This window comes from Rhinolophus sinicus, linkage group LG06 (assembly GCF_036562045.2).
Source record: "Rhinolophus sinicus isolate RSC01 linkage group LG06, ASM3656204v1, whole genome shotgun sequence".
Taxonomy (NCBI): domain Eukaryota; kingdom Metazoa; phylum Chordata; class Mammalia; order Chiroptera; family Rhinolophidae; genus Rhinolophus; species Rhinolophus sinicus.
Genome location: NC_133756.1, coordinates 138,433,591 through 138,450,215, shown reverse-complemented (window position 1 = coordinate 138,450,215; position 16,625 = coordinate 138,433,591). Strand labels below are relative to the sequence as shown.

The 16,625-nt window shown below is 36.1% G+C and overlaps 1 long non-coding RNA gene across 2 annotated transcripts in view; it reads left to right on the top strand.

Moving 5' to 3' along the window:
• The window catches only part of LOC141572250 (uncharacterized), a 146,923-nt gene extending 130,560 nt beyond the window's left edge, over nucleotides 1–16,363 (top strand). For both annotated transcript variants that reach the window (XR_012497557.1, XR_012497556.1), the window contains exons 2-3: nucleotides 13,723–13,891; nucleotides 16,244–16,363. This is a non-coding gene — a long non-coding RNA (uncharacterized LOC141572250). The remainder of the gene's footprint in view (nucleotides 1–13,722; nucleotides 13,892–16,243) is intronic.
• Nucleotides 16,364–16,625: the final 262 nt, after the last annotated feature.

Below are 16,625 nucleotides of genomic sequence, written 5' to 3'. Positions count from 1 at the left end.
CAGATTTTTTTTTTTTTTTTTTTTACTATTTTCACTCACCTATTTTGTATATATTTTTAAAGCATAGTATTCAACAGTTAACATTTTGCTATGATTCTCCTCTCACTTAAATTTATAGTTTTTAGCAGTGTCATAGTAACTAAAATAAATAATAGAATTTTAAATAATAGAGTTTTCATTTATTTCTTAACATGTCTACTTAGTCTGTATCTCGGTTTCCTATGGGGTAATCCTTGTATCAACTTCATAAGTTTGTTTGTTTTTAGTTTTAAGTAAAAGTCCATGTAAGTTATTTAGAAAACTTACATGGCTGGCATTCATTAGTTATTATTAAATTTTACTTTAAAATAGATTTCAAGTCTAGTTTATAAAATGAAAGAAGAGTACCCTTAGATAATTCCTTTAGCTGATAGGAGGAATCTTTGCACTTACATTGGGGGCCTCCTTGGATCTCTTATTTTAAGATGAACCCCAAGATGCCAACTCTGGTTGTGCAAATTTTGTGCTGCACAGATCTAAGAGGAACAATTCACATACATCTGAGGCTTAAAGCAGTTTCTGGTCAGAAGCCATCTGCTGACCAGATCTGCCATTCCTACCAACCCCATTGGTTACAATGGATAAGCTGGAAAAATGCCATGAAGAGTTCTCGTTTCTACATTTCTGTTCTCTTCTTTTCCGTTCTTTTGAGCTTGCTGTCTCCACTTGCAGTTCTATTGCCTCCTTTTTGGTTATTATCACTCTGGACTTCTGGATTGACCCTTGTTCAGACTATATGCTTGTTTTATAATGGATTCTACCTTTCAAATGCCTTTGACTCTATATCCTGGCTCCCAAACTTATCCCATCCCACACATATATCTGGAGATAGTGCTAATACTTGGATATCCTTCTTGCCTGGAAATGAAATCCACATTCCTGCTTTTTCATCTTTACCAAGTCCCTGGAGAGAGCCATGCTCCTTAGAATTTATGGCTCTAATGCTGCTCCAATCTAGAGAAAGGAATCCCCCATTGCTCCATTTCATTCTTATTAACTCAAGGCTTCTCCAAGGGTGAGCCACAAGGGTTTCAGAATTATCAAGGAGTAGGCCACATGAATCTGAATATAAAGGTCCTGGAGATTCTTTTGCACTTTAATTTATGAAGATGACAATTTAAAACGCATTCTACTTTACCATCAGATTGCAACTTTCTCCTATTTTTACCATTGCCTCTCTTTTCAAAACTCCAACATCCTTTCTCACTGATCCTCATCTTCCTTCCACCTAATATGTTATCCTACCTGCATTGGTGTTCATATGCTTTGTCTTCTTTCTGTTACTTTGAATGGACACTTCTTGCAAGTTGTTCAAAGAAGACACAAGTTTTATTATAAGTTTTTGAAACTGATTCCAAAGTTAAAATAATAATGGTATATAAATATATGTCTTCTTTTATCTAGAATTTCAGAGTGAAAAATAAGACAAAAGAAGGAAATGAGAGTGTCCCTTTGAGGGAGTTAGTATTATAGGAAGAAATGCATAATAGAGAGATACAGCCTATGGAAAACTTTGATAAAATGAAAAAGTATTTGGTAAGACATAAACTATCAAAAAATGAAATAAAACACAGAAAATTTGAATATATTAACGATTAATTAAGTAAATAGAAATATTGATCTCAAATACCCCTTCTCATCAAGCTTCTCAAAAGGTGCTGGAGAAGTGCTTTTAAAGATGAGTTCTACTAAACTTTCAAGAGAGAGAGATAAGCGTTACCTTATAAAAATTATTGAAGAAAATAGAAAAAAGTTGCTTAAATTATTTTATAATGATAGTAGAAAATTGATTCCAAAACTAGGCAAGGTGATTAAAGAAATAATATTGTAGTCCTATCTCACTGATGAATACAGTATAAATATCCAGATAAAAGTCTTGGCTATTGTGGGAGCCCGCGGGCAGCAGCAGGTCTCCGGGTGTCCTGGGCTACCCCAGGCCTGGTACTGGTGGTAGCCATCCTTGGTTCGCAGCACAGCCTCTCACCCCTCTTCTTGGTCTATAGCAATCAAGGCTCAACTATATATAGGCAGTGAACAACCATGGATTGCTTGTGGCTACTACCAGGTAGTCCCTGAACAGTCACAGGCAGTGACTGACCTGAGCCTACACCAGAGTCCCTCCCAAGAGGCCCCAGAAGCTACATACCTGGAGGTCAGCTTCAGACCACAGCTGAGCACCACGCAATTAGCCGCACAAGCAGCACACACAAAGGGCAATCCCATCAAGCACCAGAACTTGCTGGGTCAAATCCCGCTCTGTGGGTAAGACCTCCTGCATAGTAGCTCGTAATCTATGGATGTGGACATGGCTAAACCCCCCAGTCAGTCAGCCTGAGGGTCAATCACACCCACTGACAAGCCAATAGCAGTCAAGGCTCAACAATAACAAGGGGGCACATACATCCCACACAAGGGACACTCTAAAAACACCCGGCACAGGTGACCAGGGAGATGTGCCACTGGGCCCCAGAGGGACACATTTATAGTGATGAAGTACTATGCAGCAGTTAGAAGTAATAAACTAGATTGATGACACAACAACATAGCTTTAAGTGGACAGTGTCTTGAGTAAAAAAAAAGAAAAAAAGAAAGAGAATTGAAAAAAGAGCTAAAAACTAACATTTTTTATATAGATTAAAACATAAATACACGTAAAATAATGCTATATATTTTTCATATATACTCTTTGAGCATTTCAGAATAGGTCACCCTTCCCTACAGGGGTAGGGAATTTATAGTGGGGTGAGGATGAAAAAGAGTATAATAATAAAATAAATACAATTACATAAAATAAGAAAAGGGCCTTATTGGAGTAATTGAGTATCATATGCAATGAAGTAAGGAGTGTGAGTTACTCTTTTCTTTGTACCTGCTGTCCAAGAAATAAAGTTGTCTGAGAAACCAGGATATTTTGCCCAGAATAATTTGATTGCAAACTGTGCTCCACTTTTATTTCTTGCCATCAGGATTTCTGAGTTCAGTCTCTTAGAGAATTATATATCTTTTATGCCAAAGAATATACTTTTTTTCTCCCAAAATATATGGAATATCCATTATTAATAAAAGTTGAAGGTATACTTTAGAGAAACAAATAACTAACAAAGTCCATTTTTGCATGCTATATATCATTTCTTCCCAAATGTTACACTTTTAAAGATGCTTATTTACTCATGGGGCTCAAACATTCTGGCTGTTAAAACTACATAGTATTAATATAAGGCTACTTGGTAGATGCTAGTAATAATATATAACCTTAGTGTACTAGTTCTTTAGTGTGTGTATGTAATCTCACATATATGTCACATATATATTAATAAATCATGTATATAAAATCACATACATAAAAATATGTGCTTTTTATATATCATGCACCTTGAAGTTGTGTGGAACTGATGTAGTGCAAATTGTAGTCTGAATATCGACATGAATATACTATGTAATTTAAAAGACATTGGAAGTATGGAATAGAAAAGTAATTTTTCTGCTCTTCAACTGAGCCCTTACAAAGCCTGCTTGCTGTTCCACAGAATTAAGTGCCGAGTTGTGTATTACAAAATGAAACATGTGCTAACTTTACAGAAGTTCCCTTGCCAAGTACTCAGGATGCAGGAAACTATGGGGAAACTTTCAGGCAACCTTGTATAGTGGAAAGAAATCTAGACTAATGTTGTATAGACCTGCCTTGGGATCTCTATGCTGCTTATTTCTAACTTGATAAATCACATGATATTCCGTTTTCCTCACCTGTAAAATGGGGGATAAGTATTTCTTAGTTGCAAGATAATTGTGGTATTCCAATGACATAGCAAACTTCAGATGTTAAAATGTAAGGGAAACTAGTAGTATGGACCCTGAGAAAGAAGACAGCTACTAAGAGGGTCTCCTGGTGGCTAACTGTGCTCAAATTAAAAAAAAAAAAAAAAAAAGTTCCTACCAGTTATTTCTATACTGGGGCCTCTTATACAAACTGTACTTCAGGGAGAAGCCTGCACTAAGCTCTCGGCCTCTTGCACCAAACTGCCTTCCTGCACTATATTTCTGCCATTTTAGCCATCTCTTATAAAGCAGTTCCTGGAATCCTATTTCAACCAATAGCACTGAGACTTTCCCTATCTAATTGGAGCTGTGCAGCCATAGTCCTCCATCAGGATCTTCACCAACCAATCAGAATGGCTTCATTCTGACCAATCAGAACGTGCTTTTTGGACCAAACTGTGAAGATTTGGAGTCCTCATTTGCATGAGAACGGAATAATCAGGGACTAGGGGCAGGGACCTCTCTCTATATATGTCAGCTGCCCTCTGGCTCAGGGAGCACACTTTCCCTTTCCACCAAAGACTGAAGACTGTTTTCCCAGCTGGAGCTGAAATACCAAAAATGTTTCCACAAGGCAGATAGGGCTGGAGCAGATGGAGCAGAGCTGAGCTATCTAGTCAGAGAGGGGTCTCGCCCTGAGCCCACCTTGCAGCCATGCTGTTTCATAGCCGTGCTGCTTTATAATTGATCTGTAACACTATTGAGCTGTGCTCGCAGCCTGTGCTATATCACAACTGAGCTGTTTGCACAAAAGTGTCCTTCTTTTTTGCACCCAAAATTGGGGATTTCTGGTGATGTTGAATTGACACCAATGACCATTGGCTGACAGTAGCAATCATGATTGTTTACCCTCCCCTAACCATGTCACCTCACAAACAAATAAGTGAAAAGCAAACAAACAAACAAATGTGAGAATGGAAGAAAATCACTTGGAAAGTAAGATAGAAGCAAAAGAGATTCTGAAGAACTTTTCATCCATTAAGAAGTTGATGAAAAAAATTATATCATCCAAGAATTTAGCACTAATCTCCATCAGTTTCTTTCCAGTGTTAAGCTTTGTTCAGATAGAAGCACTGAAGTTGAAGCTCACTTCCAGGTCCTATAAGTTTGGGGTCTTTAGCCAGATCAGAGTCAAACATCTCTCATCTGGAGAGGTGAATATTATAGTATGGAAGGAAAAACTGGATGAAAAACTTATAATTTTTCTTCCATACTTAGGCACTTTTGTGAAATAAAAGTAGGGCTACTCCTGGAAACAGGGACATATATAGTCATCCTAGGTAAAACTCAAGTTCGTGTTCCCTAGGCCTCATTAGCTTACAGCTTAAATTAATTTCCAAACACAGTAGCAAAGTTGCATTTCTCTAATTCAATTCTAACACAATTATAAGAATCATGGGATTAGTGCTTTTTGAAATTTGCTCCTTCCCAGTGAATTTATGAAGTCCTCAGAGAATACCTCTGGTGCTTGTGAAGTCGTTCCTCTTAGTTAACATTGGTATTTGTGCCATTTCCTCAGGCAAGTGTACTGAACGTAGGGAATGTAGCAATTTCTACCGCCATGTTCTGGTACCAGCCATTTTCACTTTACTCAGTTCTGAGTCATGCCTCTAGTCATCACCTCTGATGTTTTATTGGCTTCTCCTACCTTCCTGATGTGAGCTTGTTAGCTTTCTGCCCCTCCTTTTATGCATTCATAATATTCCTGTCATTTTGCCATCTTTTCTTCAGTTTATTCTTTATTCTCCCATGTCCTCTACAGGCTATAAGGCATCACATTCAAGGTCTCAATAGAAATTTTAGTAGAATCACTTTTATTTTTACCATTGTTTCTGCTCAAGACTCTGGCATAAGTTCTTGGAGAAAAACATTGAATGTGTGCATAGTATGACTAGCTCAACCATCATTGCCCTAAAATGAATTCCTCCACTCCATAAGTGGGCATTCATCTTTTAAATAGTTTAAGTGCCTTATCTCTGATAGACTGATATTTTCATAATGATTCTTGGCTCTTTATGAAGATACAATGGTGCGAGAGAAAGTGCAAAGACGTAAGGAAGATATTCTCTAAGGGAGAAAAAGCTTGATTAAAGACATAGCAGCAGGAATAATTGAGTCCATACTGTAAAATTTCTAGGCTGTTCTCATTAAGGGATACATTTTAGGAAGTAATTAAAACAAGAGTTGCCTCAATTAGCAGTTATTCAATTCATGTAGAATTTTGAAGTTGAGGCAGTGGAAGAAGGAACCATTGCAGATTTCTGAGCAATAGGTAGTCACAGATTGTTATCTTTATAGAGTGTCTTAAATAGGCTAAAACTGTAAACAGAGAGAACAGCTGGGAATATATGAATAAACTTATGTATGAGATGATATGAATTTAGACTCTAGTGATGGTAGGGACAGCAGGTAAGGGTAGGAAGGAGAATGAAAGACATTTTAATGGAATAACTGACATAGCTAAGTCCTGGGGGTGGGGGGGGGGGAAGGAATTCCAAGTCCATTTCAGGGAGGTCAGCAAATTGAAATTCATGAATTTCCTCTTTAGGGTGTTTCCATTAAGGTGATCTTCATGCTGAGGAATCTTATCTTAGAGTTGTTCTCACAACTTTACTGTCCTGAAAAAGAGAATCAAGCCCAGCTGAATGCAGAGGACTTTGGGATCTCCTTCTGATGCCGAGATATATGCTTATAAGCTCTAGGTTCTCTCGGCTCAAGGCTTAAATGTCAGCTCCACCAGTTATTTACAGTGTGGTACTGGCAGAGTTGATGTGAGCAATAAAGTATACAAACCATCAATAGCTTCCAGATTTTGACTCCCAAAAACCTGGAAAATAAAAGCAGAAAATGGGAAGACAGATGGTGACATCAACATTGAGGGCAGAGTGGCTGGTTTCGGCTCTGTGGTATTTTGAATATGTGGCTTTGTGGTGCAATATCCAGTGCAATATCCTTTATCCAGAGAAACATAAAGGAAGGTACCCAGAGAAGGTCAAGATTGGAGACAAATATCTGAGTTACTGGCATAGGGGTAATAAAAACTTTGAGAATAAATATCTTTTTATGAAGGAAAAGGTAACAGAGGAAAATGGAAGGGAAGCTGGAGGTAAATTGCCTCGTTACCTGTCATAAGGGAGAAAGTGCCTGTAGTTCTTTCCACAGAACATCCAACCTTGAACACAGGCTCCTGACTGCACGACTGTGTGAGGGGTGTGATTTGTAAATCACATCACTGATTGCCTGACCTGTCCTAGTCACCCAGCCATTTTTGTATCTGTCATGCTTGAGCATCTTCTACTCCGTGGTCTTCCACCACATCTGATTAGTGCTTCCACACGCAGGATAGCTCTGTGATACCGACTCGTGTCTTCCTTTAATGTTTGTCCAATCACTGCTTTATAAAGGCTAACTCCAGGAAGAGAGATGATATATAACTTTCTGACTTTGGGAAATATAAGGAAATCCCATCATGTAGTCAAACAATGCTTCTGGTTTCCCTCACTTACTCCACAGACGTCATTTAGCTTTCCTCCTCTGAGCTTTCCATACGTGTCTTGGGGAGTGGGAAATAAGAGAACATGTTCCCTGGGAACTGCCACTGCCTTCCGTTGGTCACAACAGTTTTTTCAGAATGCCAGCTCAGCAAAAGACACAGCCTTCAGAGACCACAGCACACGATGTAATACTCACAGCCACAGTGAAATTGGCTCAAATAATTTATTTTGAAAAATTCCAGATTGTGGCCAAGGTATAGAAAAATTGCTACATAATTTATAGGTCCCACTTAAGTCTTTTCCTTATAAAATTAAATTCCACTCTTTTCCTACTTCTTGCCATAGCAGTTTCCTGGCACTGCTGACAAGCATTGCTCTGCAGAGTTCTACTCCTTAGCACAATGGAAGACTGTCCACAAGCTCCTAATTAACCTGCCAACTAACTGAATTTGAAGCCATTGTTTAGGAACAATCAAAACAATCTTGACTCCATTTTCCAGATGGATTGTTCCAAGGGCCAGAGCATAGCTGGCTTAAGAGAAATCAGTTATGGTTCACGCGAAGGAAAGCAAAGTGTGGACTTTGGGATGATATAATTCTGGAAGCTAACCCAAACATTTTTACTATCTCATTTTTACTATGCTCCATGTCCAAATCACTGTTCTCTTAGCTTAGCTTGTTACATTGTTGGCATTTTCTCATTCTTCACATCTCAGCTTGATTGTCGCTTCTCCAAAGAGGCCGTCCCTGACCAATCTAGTTAAAGTCACACCTTTCTTATTCTCCCTCTAGTTATTATCATCATAATCCTGATTGTATTTACTCCAAAACATTTTCCTTTATGTATTTTATTTATATATATGTTATCTACTTTTTAGCTTTTCCTTTCCTCTAAGAGGCAAGTTACTTGAGGGCAGGATAGTAAGCACATCTGTTTTATTTTTGAGAAGCAGAATAGGTAGCGTTATAATTCTCAACTTTTGGGTTTCAGGGTCTCTGAAAAGTTATCGAGGATCTGAAAGAGCTTTTGTTTACCTGAGTTATACCTATTTATAGTTACTGTATTAAGAACTAACATTGAGAAATTTTAAAATGTTTACTAAGTCACATAAAAATAAGAATAGTAAAATCCGTTGCATCTTAACAAAAATAATATTTATTTTATTAAAGAAAATCTATGTTTTCCAAAACATACAAAGACAATTAGCACAAAGAGTGGCATTGTTTTATATTTTTCATCTGTCTTTAATATCTGGTTTAATAAAAAAAAGGACCTACATTGTCACATAGGCTTCTGCATTCAATTTGTTGTGATCAACTATTTTGGTTGAAGATTATAAGAAAATCAAAATGTTGCATACAATCTTCTTTGATATGTCAAAAATTGACAACTGGTAGTTCCTTAAACGTTAGTTGCAAAATGGAATTTGAGATCATATCAATGAACTTCTCATAATCTGTTACATTACAATTCATTGGTCTTGTACTTCGAAAGTATTTTTTACCTAGGAATGATTTTGTAATATCATGCATTGACCATCTAAATTAATATTGGTTCACTGTTTTATGCATATCTCTCAAATGCTGACACAGTTCGTGATAGGATACCAAAAAGTTTCATTTGTAAATATCACCACTAATCTCATGAGAAAAATCTTTAAATATTAGGAAGCTATCGAGTTCATAGTGACATACAAAGTTTTCAGTATCCCAGGTTTGCTTAAAAACTCAAATTTTATGCCTTAATTCATTTTTTGTATTAAGACTTATTTTTTTAGAGCTGTTTTAGGATCACAATATAATTGAGGGGAAGGTACAGAGATTTCCCATATACTCCCTGCTTACACTCACCTATGACCTCCCAATATTACCATCCCCCACCAGAGTGGTGCATTTGTTACAACTGATGAACGTACTTTGACATATCATAATCAGACAAGGTCTTAGTTTACATTATGGATCACTCTTGGTGTATGTTCTGTGGGTTGGGACAAAAGTGTAATGACAGGTATCTATCAGTATGGTATCATACAGAGTATTTTCACTGCCCTAAAGTCATCTATGCTTGGTCTATTTATTTCTTCCCCCACTCACCCCGGCAAACACTAATATTAATATTTTGTTGAGGATTTTTTAGCCTATGTTCATGAATCTGTAGTTTTCTTTTCTTCTAATGTCTTTCTCTTTGGTTTTGGTATTAGGGTAATGCTGGCATCACAGAATGAGTTAGGAAGCATAATCTTTGTACTAAACTAGTTTAGTTACTTGTGAACCATGTTAAAGTCAGTCCTCTTCTCCAGCCATTTAAAGGTCCAGGCCAATAATCCAAATGCCTATTGTACTCTTAACTTTTAGTTCAATTCAGGATTCTTTAGTATACTTTCTAGCTATCATACCTCAGCTAGGAATAGCTCAACCCATCGGAGAAACTCCAATAAAATTTTATTTCAAAAGGGTGTTATTTGAGCTCTCTATTCCTTTCTACTCAGGAGGCTCCTTGATCAATATGCAGATTTACCAAATCTTCCTCAAGGGTTAGCTCTATATACCAAGGAGTATTGAGGGGGCAGCCTTTGAATAATTGAGAAGCTGTATCAAACACTTCCCTTACTAGAGATGGGCAAACTCCAGCCTACTGGCAAAATGTGGTCAGTGCTCTGTTTTTGTATGGCTTATAAACTAAGAATGTTTTAAACTTTTTTTTTTTTTTAATTTCTAAATGAAAAAGAAAAAAGAAGGACAGAAAGGAGCAAGGACGGGAGGAACATGGAAGAGAAACAGCAACAAGGGAGAGAGAGACCTCACATAGCCTACAAGACCTTAAACATTTTCTGGTACTTTACAGTAAAAGTTTGCTGACTTCTGTCTGCTTTAGAGAATTGGGTTAGAAGGAACCTTAAATTTACAGAACTATGAAGAATCAGTTAAGTGACATTCCTGGAAAAACGATCTATTCAAACGTGATTTTTGGATGTTCATTTTCAGAGCCAGACATTGATGGCATTGCTTTTTAAGTTCAGCCTCACTCAACCATCCTGCTAAAATTTTACAGTGTATGTTTGCAATGTGAATCATTTTGGAAGGTTGTATGCCAAAATATCAAAAACAATGCCCCCCCCCCCTTTTTTTTGCATAGAGATTCTTCATATGCAATTTTAAAAAGACTTTTGGCCTATCTGTGTTTTCTATTTTCTTCAATACATATTTATAACTTATATTACTTTTAAAAAGGAATTGTGTTTATTTCCAGGTAACGTGAAAGGTAGGAAGATCACACATGGTATGCATCTAGAGATAAGCCTTATGAAAAACAATTTCAGGAACTGGGCAAAATTTTTCTTGGAGAAGGAACAATGTAGAAGAACCTATGATAGCATGTCTGAAACTTCAGAAAGATCCATCAGAGGAGAAAAGTATTTCACTTATTTTATTTGATTAAAAGGAGAATGATTAAGACAGAAGGGAGAACCCACAGGGAGACCAATTTCTGCTCATTATAAGAGAGCTCTTTCTGAAAATTAGAGTAGGCCAATATTTGTTACTGTCATGGAAGACACTAAGAAATACATTCAATAAATAGTTGGCATGGAAGTTATAAAAGGCATTTGCTCAAATGATATGGGGCCATATAGGAGTCTGAGTCTTCCTTCTATAAGCACACATCACTCACTCTGGAGTATTTGAAAATACTGCTTATATAAATAATGCATCCTGCACCTATCTACTCATGCCACGTGGAGTCTGTACATCAACAGACACAGTGCCCAGTTATTGCAAATGGTTTTTTTTTTTTCTTTTTTTTTTTTTTCTGATCATTAATTTATAGCTGGAATTAAATCTCTGGAATCAAATTCATAAGTTAAGAATCAAACAATCTGATTGTATCCTTCCTTTGCACTGATAGGAATTCTTTAATAGAAACCTGGTACCTGAAATGCTTAAACTCCTACCCATATAGCAAGAAAGAAGAGAGGGCAGAAGTAGAGTAAAGGTATGAAAAGAAAGCAGCGGAACATCAAACAAGGGCAATGTGACATAGCCAGGGCTCTTTTCCCAGAACTAAGACGAAATTACCAGGCAATGATGTTTTTCCTCCAGGAAAATCAGTCCTGTCTTGCTTTTTTCCATTGTTTCTGTTTTTGTGTTTTTTTCTTTCTGTTTTTTTTTTTTTTCTTTCTGATCTTTTTATTTTTTATTTTTAAAATTTTCCTGGTCATGGTTATTTTAAAAGTGAGCCAAAGACAGCAGTAATATATCCAGATGGCAGGGTTAAAGCAACCTGGGGAAATTAACTAAGCAAGTCGTGGGATCAAAGACAACTGCTGTTTTGGTATAATTAAATACTTTTAGGGAAAACCAGGGCTCAAGGGGCAGCCATTGGCCTTCTACCTATAAGTCAGAAGTCAGACAGCATATAAATCAGCCTCATGATCTAGGGACACAAAGAACCACTGAAACAGATCTTAAGATTGGTCTCCTTTCCTTAGCCTGAAAAGCTCCTTAGGATTAAATTATAGGATGTTGAAGACACTTACATGCCTCTGGATGTTGAAGATACTTACATGCCTTACCTTCTCTGTGCCTCCTTTTCATCTGAAATAAGGTTAGAATTGTTGCTCACCTAAGGTCCTTGGAATCCTTGAGGATTTAGGAATATAAGGTAGTGACAAGAATCATTAACTTATTCTTAATATCTCTGGACATTTAATGGAAATCACAATGCCATGAAAGTAATCACTATTGAGTTTGATTTTGCTTGGAATTTATAAATGACTTGAAATAATATTAATTTTTTAAAGTTGATGGAAACTACTAGTAGCTGGTTATTGATAGTTTTAAAAGACTTTCTGGGATGTGATTGGATGAAATTGGTAACAAAATATGGTCATGACCAAAGAGTGAGGCTCTCTATTAAGTTAAAAAAAAAAAGAAAAAGAAAAAAAAAGATAAAATGGGTCTTGGCTCATGAAAAGATAGGAAACTCCAGAATAGGCAATATATAATTGTCCCTCAAGTCCTCACATTCTTTAGTTTTAGGTTACTGATTTCTGTGACCTAAATTCGTCATGGTTGTATTTTAAATTGTTTATTTAAAATTAATTTCCCTGGATAAACTTGTGAAACTCACCCTCCCATGAAGAGGTCAATAGATGACATTTTTCTCTCCAGAAGCAGTAAATTTTCAGGTCTGCTTCTTTGGCTGCATGGTAGGTAGAATTTAAAGGATAAAATAGCATTTGGAAATGTGAACATCAGGCCTTTATTTTGTTAGGGCTTTCCCTCTCTGTGGGGCACTATTCATTTCCTTAAGCAAACGAAGAAATCTTTTCTTTATGTTTCTTTTTTACAGCTTTTTTAAAGAATAAAAATATTTATTTCAGTCTTTCTTCTGGGTAATGAGAGAGATGGAATTGACAACTAGAGGAAAATCAGTGGCCACCTTCTCATACTACAGATGTTTTTGTGGCCAAAGAGCAGTCCCTTTCTTTCCGTAATATACTATTTTAGGTTGTCAACATCTGCCATTGGTATTATTTTAATAATTGGTTTCCTGGCCTCCAATCTTACTATCTTATTGTTGTTGCCAGATGAATCTTTCTGAGGCACAGTTCTGAAAATACTTCTTCGTTAAAATCCTTCAATGGCTCCTCACTGAATAGAGAAAGAAATCTCCTTAGCTTGGGATTCAGGGCATGGTATATTCTGGCCTCGAAATTCTTTTCAGATTTTCTTGCCATCACAGTCCTCTCCACTTTTAACTCTAGCAATAATACCGTATTTAATGTCCTCCATCTTGCCATGGAGGCATTTTTCATGCCTCCCAGCCTTTGCGCATACTGTTTCCTGTAGCTGGAGTTCTCCTCTTTTCCATTCTTTAAAAACAAATTATTAAATATCTGGGAACCAGCTTCAGTATCTCTCTATGAAACATAAAATCTTTTCAGCAATTCTGCCTCTGCCCTTCTATAGCCTTTTGCACAGTATTTTAGTCAACTTTGTGTTTTATTATACAAACCAATTTATCATACTTGTAAATTGCTAGAGATTGAGAATTACACTGTTTCCTCTTGAATCTCTGCAAAGCCTTAACAGACTCTCTAAAATAATTTAGTTGCTGCCAAAGTGGTCATTGCTAAATTATCTTCTGAAGATTCTCCTAGATAGATACAATGATTGTAAAAAGAAAAAAAAAGATGTATATCTTCCTGTTAGTTTAGAACTAAAAGGTGAGAGAGTTCATTCAAAATGTTCATGTTTAAAATAAGCCCCCACAATCTTTATTAAAAGATTTTCTCAGCCATCTTAGCTTTACCAAGTTTCCAAATGGCATGACGAATAATCTGTTTTTTTTTTATTTTTTTAATTTTTCCAGATCAGTAGCCTGGGTGGCTGCTGCTGGAAAATCACCCCTATATCAGATACTTGCTGAGGGTCTGAGCAAAGAGTCTGCCTGACTGCAGGAAAGAACATGTTCCCGATCAAGAAAAGTAGATCCCATTGCACTTCTGCCGGAGTCAAGAAAGAGAAGCCTGGAATTCTGGGTAGGTCTTACCGGAGCTGCTCAGATATGGCAGGTACAGATGAGGGTCCTGAGGAAAAAGAATGTGGTCAGTTACTAGGTGGGACATGGGAAGGGAAACAAGCTGGACAATTAAATACAGGGTAGGGTTCAAGAAATAAATGAGAATGTCAAAATAAATGTCCATTTCTTAAGTGATAATTATTTTCCCATTAAAAATATAAGAATTTCTATGTCAGGACATAGAATAATGTCTATCTACATGAGCTGAGATGGTTCCAGACAAGGGAAAACTCTTGATATTTAGCTAAATTATGCACCTTTATTGTGGTAAGATATATGACTACCATTCGATTTTAAGAAATATTGAAAATGGCTTACAGACTCCTGTTATAATCTTTGTGGTTTCTTAGGAGCCTGCTCTCTAAGATTTAGGGGAATTATTAGAGTGGATCAATCCCAATTCTTTGACCTTTATTTTTGCAACATGAGCAACTTAATATTTTCCTCAGCATTACTTTGTCATCCTATTACCTCACTCCCAGAAAAGAAGATCTTCATTTTAAAATCTTCTATTCCCTCTTAAGCCACCCATATATTAATGACTCGAGTCTGCTAATCCACCCTATTGCTTCATGAAACTTAATGCTGCTATCTGCACCTATTTGAAGATAAAGAGGTCCAGATCAGGCCTCACAAACAATTATTTTTCAAGGGAGGCTTAAAATGCACAGTATGACACAAGAGTCGCATGACAGCAGCTGAGAATAAGGCCTTTCCAGACTGCTGGAGAAAGCACTCAGTGGAGGGAGACCAGAGTGGCAGTTCCTGTCAGCCATGATTTAGGTGTTTTGCAGGATCATCCACCTTCTCTTCTACTCACGAATAATCTGTGCTTAGTGAGTTGATATTTTCTCTTTTTGTTCTTTTTATTTTTATTTGTAAACACAATACATTGCGTACTATAAAAATCCTAAAACTATAAACATATCAATAAAAAAGTCTATTCTTTTACCATCCCCTTAGACGTCCAGTTTTACAGCCAGTCTCAATTCAGTATGTATATCCTTCCACTTCTTTAAGTCTGCATGTACTAAAATGTGTATGCATGTTTGTTTGTTTTTTATCTACATTTTTTTTTCATTTTAAGTATGAAATAATTCTATTTTACAGGTCATTTCATATTAATTGTCATATCAGGGATTTACATTCTCTTCACAGTTTTATTGTTGAAATGAACTAGAAGTAGAAATATTTTTGTGTGTTTCCCCCCCCTGGAGATTTGACTTTCTGTTTAATTCCAAATCATACTCTTATGTTTCTCTGTTCCTTAACTGTAACCAAAGACTGATTTCATTATTAACATCCACTCTTACCATTTTTTACCATGTTCTTCAGTGAGAATTAATCAGCCTTTACGATAAAGAACAACTATAGAGCATTTGTCTGTTAGCAAGTTAATATTTTGAAGGGCAAAATGAAGCCTGAAACTTGTAACACAGACAAAAAATGATAGTTTACTGACCATAATATCTGCTTTTATTTTTTGTCTCTTCTTTTACCCCTTTCTATCTTTTCATTTTTGAATATCCCTTTCTTCTCCTTCTTGTTTTTGTCTTTCTTTTCTTGGTTGGCTTTCCCCTCCGTGTTTCTCCCTCAACTTTTTGTCTTTGCTCATTCTTCTATTCTACCCTTTCTTAATCTCCTCTTTAACTGTTCATTTACAGAATTGTAATATTTTTAAAAACACATTTGTTATAGAGGCTTAATTAAATACACTATAGCATATCGACAGAATAGAATACTATGTAACCTTTAAAATTTATGGAAATACTTTTTAGACTATAGGAAAATGTATCTAATATACTGTTAAATTTTTTTAGACAATCTACAAAACAGCATCTATGTATAGTAAAATCCCATTTTGAAAAATAATTCTATTTACATGGATGTGGGGTATTATAAAGCAGTTCATAGGTTTTATCTTTGGGTGGTAATATACTTATATGGTTTTATGTTATTCTTTTTCATTTTTATGTTATTTAAAAATTTTCCTTGTGTAGTATATATGGCGTGTCAAATAAAATTGTTTTATAAAAGAATTTCAAACACATTTAATGACTATATTAAATGAAATTATTTTGCCTTTTCTAAAATTTCAGCAAGGTAAGTTATACAGTTAAAAATGTATGGTAAAAGGAGAAAATTAAATTAAAATTATAATTTAAAATAAAAGATAAAATGCCTTTTCAATCACTTAGAAGGCTGAAGAGAAAAAGTACAAGAAAGAATTCTCCCATGCATGGGCAAACAAGACCTTTGAGGTGAGGTGGCTGCCACAACCAGGAAGAAAATTATTCTGTTTTTGTTCTAGGCTCAAATTGGTCCCATGTGGCCTGAGACCCACCAAGCTCAGCAGAGTCAATGCAGATGGAACTTTGGGGCAGAGCGAGCCCTGCGTGTGCTTGTGCATTCGGCATCTTCCTGAGGACAAAACAAAGTACATTTATATATATATATTTTACATAATTTTTTGTATATCTATTTTCATATATATATACATACATATGCAAATTGTTTTCATATATATATATATATATATATATATATATATATATATATATATACACACATATATGTCAATTGTTTTTCATTAGTTTGTGATCTTTGATTGAATCCCTACTTCCAGTCTTCCCCTCTACCCTGAGTTTCCTGCTGGGAAAATAAAAACTCTGCAGACCGAGGGAAACCACATG